Here is a 6,000-nt window from a genome sequence, read left to right as displayed (position 1 = left end):
TGTCCAAAATTATGAAACCCCAGTAGCAACAATAAAAACATCATTTTTCGCTGTCTCGATTCAAAAAGAAGAATTTTTTAAATTTTCTGTCAATTTTTACATTTTAAATTTCAGGGCATCACAACTTTTTAGAGTTAATAAATTCACCTTCATTAGTTTATTTTTTTAGGGATAAAAAGTCAGATTTGTTTTCAAAATGTAAATTATTATAGCATATAGTGCGGAGTAGGTGTCAACCAAAGTTATGAGCCTATCATGAGCGAACAAGGGTTTTCAAGGTATTTTTTGCAAATTTGACCCTCCAAATGCATTCAGCGTGGTTGATTTGCTAGAAAATGACACTTAAATTGTAACACCCCAAAATTTATACCCAAAAATTTAGTAAAAATTTTAAAATTTTCTTTTAAACTTTAATCAGCAGAAAACAATATTTATCATGTAAGGGTTTAAACAACTTTGGAGCGGGTTACAGGTGTGAATTCACATAAGATTAGTGTATCCATTTACAAAACACAAAACTATTTATATTACTTACAAAAATTCTTTTCACAAAATGATAGAGTTAAAACTTAACAAATGCATAGGATCAAAATATACTAAATCCTAAGTCTAACCTTGGATCCTCCATAAGTATTGGTCCTTGATGATATCATTGCATCCTGCCATCCACTGTCAAGCGTATCACTCACCTGAAATCCCTTAAAGAGGTTAGACTCATAAAAGCCTGGTAGATACATATCACTCTACGGGAATTGTAACATTAAACTATCATGACAGATATAGTTATTCGAAGCAGTACAACATGTCATACAGTTCATGCAACAAATGAATTAACATTTACAACATGATCATTAATCATTTTAAATAAATAAGACATATCTTCAACACCAAATATATAAGAGTAAAGGGAACTTTGTTTCACTTATTAGTATTCATCCGGGCATGTGAGAGAAATCGGACGCAATAGTCCAGACCACTCATGGGTATTTTATTCAAAAATTATTTTTTTACCTGGATGACTAAATAAAGCCGACCCAAAGCGGGTGGTCAATGACCAAGAGAAATCTCTGCTAAGGCATATAAAAAAAAGTATAATGCATTCAAGATTAATAATAGTAGTTGGAGATCTATCACCTATGACACATTTGATAACCCCAGTCTCCTAATCTATGAGTGATTGGAGACCAAGAGACGTTATTGCTCCTGAAACATAACAACATATATCACTCGAGGTTGTACCCCTTACCCTCTCAAAGGTAAGTAAAACACTGAATGAGTTATCAAATTTTTATTAAGTTAAGGCTTATTCAATAATTCATTGATGCCTACCATACCTAGGCATCCTGAGGTTCATTAGCCCAAGTACTTCTTTGAGGTACGAACAAGTCATAAGTTTCTATAACCCATTCATTATGCTTTGATGTCGAAACCAAACGAGCATCTTGCCTGCAAAGACGATTTTAATATTAATTGTGTGTATGTATATTAATGCTTCATGAATGAGAGTGCCTTGTGCCTTCAACTGAATTCTCAGTGATCCCTTACTTCTTTGAAGTGATATTCATACATGCATGTCAATGCACATCTTATAGTATCCAAAACACACATTCCAATAAATAAAAAATAGTTGGTTCCTTGAACCATTGGCTCCAATTTGAACCTCAGGCATTTCATGTATATTATTTATTTTTTCAGTAACATCATTCATCATTTTTTGCATGTATACACATAAGTAAGTACATGTTGGTACATTTTCCAAGTATTGTTATGTATGCAAACTATTTTATGTAAAGACATCATGTATAAGCATGTGTGCAAATTATCAGATAGAAAACTAACATCCATACGAGTTGTTATACACAAAAATATCATAGTAAATGCATAAAAGTAGGTATATATACTCATTTGAAACATAAAAAATACTCATAAATATATTTTAATATTATAATCCTACGTAGAGAGGTGTAAGAATTCTCTATTTTGAAATCAGTGTAGTTACAAGAAGTGAGAAATCCTGAAAATGCCCCTAGGTATTTTCTTTTTGAAATGTGTTGGTTGGTCCAAACATGGAAAGGATGATTTGTGCCTTGAACCTTGTGCCACATATATAGATGATAGTGACCTTGGTTGATCATGGCATTAGTACTTGTGCGATGAAGTTCCGACGATAGAGGCGACAAAGATGATGATGGTAGTTGTAGTGAAGTATCGTACTTTGTGCAACATAATAGCGATCATCCAACTAAGGAGTTGCATGAACGAATAGTGCATCAACCATCAGTATTTATGAAAACATCTAGAATGAAAATTATAATAAGTGAGATTTCTCTTATTTCTATCTTTCTGTAAATAAGGTCATGAGACCCTAAAAGAACCTTACTAGTGCAAAAGAATCCAATCAACATGAAGGGAAGAAAAATAATTAGTGCAGTTTTTGTCTGTCATAATCATATGTGCACATTCGTGTTTCTGCGAGTTCTAATACAAAAGAAAAAATATATTTTTATTTCTTGCTAAATTAAGAAAACCTTCCCATATCATGATTATGTTGACAAGATTTATGTATAATTGAAATCTAAGAGGAAATGTTGAAGTCACCTCATTAATAGATCAACAACATCATGGTTGACAGACTCAATGGTAGATCAAGTATGAGTGCAGAATGACCAAATGCACCTAAAGATTTATAATCACAAATTATGGTGACAATATTCATCAACATATACTTGTACACAATGTTTGTATTGGATGAACTGTACATTCAAAACTTATTTGAATGTTTGGAATTTCTTATATCAATGTGTTGCACATATACTTGTACACATGACACTGAGCACATTTATATTGATATTATGCTTCTTACTAGACGAGGTGTCGTCTGACCCCATTTGAATTATTTTTTTTCAGAAAACAAATAAAGATATCGAGGCAATTGTGGTCGTCGCTGCGGACCGTGCCATGAGACCATATCTTCTGTGGATGTTCTGAGGAACCCTGACTTTAACAAATTCATTAACTGTATCATTTATGATTGTATTATTTCAAGGCAAGGCTTTAATGCGCCTAATGAGATTGAATTTATATTATCACCTGTAACCCGTCCAAATTATTTGACTGAGAGATTAATAAAATATTTTCGCTGTGGTTTTAGAAAAAAAAGAAATTTATTCTCAATTTTTTGAGTCAAATATTTGAGGTATTACATCTTAAATGAGAACCCTCATCCCCAAGGCAACTCATTCACGATGGGTCACAAACGGGCTAACTGACATGACCATCAAGCCAAAATCAAAATGTCAAATAAATAAATAAAGCAGACATCCTTCGGTAACTTTCTACAAACACATTTTCCCATTTGGTTTGTCATCCAGTAAAGGGAACAACCATCCTCACAGAGTCAAAACAATACCACCGTCATGGTTCCTTTTGAGTTTGTTAACTCAGCCCCATCATCGAGTCTCCCTCCACCCCAAAACTCTTTTGTTTTTTCTAAACTTCACCCTAGTAATGTGCTTGATAGAAAACACCAATTGTGTTGACACTCTTTCAAGCTATTTGACAAACATTTGGTATGCATTGTCCACCTCACAATGACCACCAACTCAAGAGCACCCTGACAAAACCATGAACTATATAGCAAATACAATCCCCAATACACCTAAATGTATGTTACTGATAATGGAGAGGAACAAAAGAACAAACCCCAAAAAAATGAAATGGTTTCATAGCAAGGAATACACAACATATACAAAATTTCTCGTACCCTAGTAATCAAAATGATATATGGAAAGAGAGTCAGACCTCAAAGAGTGTGTCTATCAGAGATATTGCCGAAGTGCAAAGTGTAAAGAGAGAGAGGGGGGGGGGGAGGGGGACTTCGTGAATGAAAAACAAAGGAGAGGAGAGGGGTTTAAATAGTTAAATGGGACAGGGAGGGTGGTACGTGAAGTAGGATGATATAGGTTGGTGATGTGAAGGAGGGTGGCATAGGGTAGCGTTGTGCAATGGTAGGAGTGCGGCTGAGGGTGATGGGTTGGGTTTGGATTCAATTGGATCCAAACCCAACTCATTGTGGGTTATGGGACTTAGTTTTGGTTATGGATTTGGTGAGACCCATTTGGGTCTCATCAAATTCAACCTATTATTATATATATAATATATTATATATATTTAATAATATGCATATTATATGATCCAATTGGGTCACGAATGGTCCCAAATTATTTTTACATTATTAAGATCCATTTAGGTTTCAAATGGATCCAAATTTTTATTTAGCTTTAGTAGGATTTATTTGGATCTCAAACAGATCCAAATCTCCATTTAGTGTTAGTGAGATCTATTTGGGTCTCAAGTGGATCCAAAATCACATTTATCTTGAATGAGATTCATTTAGGTCTCAAATAGATCCAAACTATTTTTACTTTGGTGAGGTCCATTTAGGTCTCAAAATGAATCTTAAATCATATTTACCTCTAAGAGATCCGTTTGGGTTTCCAATAGATCCAAATCTTTAATGAGGCTCATTTGAGTCTCAAATGGATTCAAAACTCCCTCATATCCGGTTTAAACCCCAACATGGGTCTAAACCTTACTCGAACCCATTTGAGTTGACCTGAATCATTTGGAGATCTAAATTTGCATACTTAAGACCTAGTAGATCCAATGTGCTTATTTGAACACTTTGAACTTGCGTTTGTGAGGGTTGAACATCTTGGATCTCTATTGAGGTCCAGATCCAAATATCTCATCCCGGACCTCATAAATCTCTAATTAAATTTGTTAATTAACAATAAATCAGCATAAATAAGAATAACTCGATAATTATTTGAAATTCATCTGTGGACCAGAATTCGAACACTTAAAATTCTCTATATCTCATTACAATTTTCAATAAAATTTTTAGATATTACATAAAAAATGTTTTGTGATGAAAAAAGTAAAATTTTTAGCTTAAATATTTATAAAAATTGCATACCATCGATTTTCAAACCTTATAAAAACCTACCCTCGTATCAAAACCAGACGATCCTGGAGTCTATTCCTATATAAGAACTAGAAATATGAGAACTACCATGTGAACTGAGCATTTCCCTACACTTTTTTGCAAATTGTTAGATCGTGCAATATCACGTATGTGATATTGGGCACATTTCAACATTAACGATGTAGAGTTTAACGTATAGCCACCAAAAGTATAGAAATTGATGCTATTGCGGATACACCTCCCGCTTTGTCAAGCATGCCGCGAGGAATGACACAGATCAATAAGAAAATAACATTCCCGCATATGCTGAGGATCTGAAATCTCAAATAGACTTTCAGCTTAAATAAAGCTAAGAATGAGAACACTTTTAGGATACAATTAAAGTCACCAATCACTAACCATGGCCTTTAAAATACATCCATTGTACCTAGTAAAGAATTAAATTGCTGCAAAAAAAACCCATAATGAACACTTAAATAAACTCCAGCCAACATAAATTCATTGGATTTAACTAGATCAACTGTTGAAAACCAAATATATTCAAACCACACAGGACCTATCTAACCCTTAAAATAAGGCTAAAAGGACCCTCAACCAATCAAAAATGCCTATTTGAAAGGTAGCCAATAGTGTCCCCCAATATCCTTCTTAGAATAGATCTTGGATTTAAGAGAGTCATGTTCCGATCTGTTGGAAAAATTATAAATAGGGGTTCAGCCTTCCTCAATTTCAGATATGGAGTTGAAAACCTAGTTGCTCTTACACTCTGCCAAAATTCCTACACTACTAGACCTAGCCTAGAAGGGTCCACTTAGCCTAGCCAGGGACTCAGATACCTTATCTCACCCATCTTTGGTGCTTGCGCGTATAAGTTAAAAGAAAAAAAAAAACATTATCCTGTTAGAACAACTCATGTGGACTGACTTGGACAAAATGTAGAGCAACTTGAACAAACTTTACCCATCTCATTCCCACCCAGACTCAAGGAATGGATTTGACTTAGCCATAGTTAA

Source organism: Nuphar pumila, chromosome 5 (assembly GCF_984573655.1).
Source record: "Nuphar pumila chromosome 5, dmNupPumi1.hap1.1, whole genome shotgun sequence".
Lineage (NCBI taxonomy): Eukaryota > Viridiplantae > Streptophyta > Magnoliopsida > Nymphaeales > Nymphaeaceae > Nuphar > Nuphar pumila.
The sequence above is the reverse complement of the archived record's forward strand: the minus strand, read 5'-3'. Positions refer to the sequence as shown.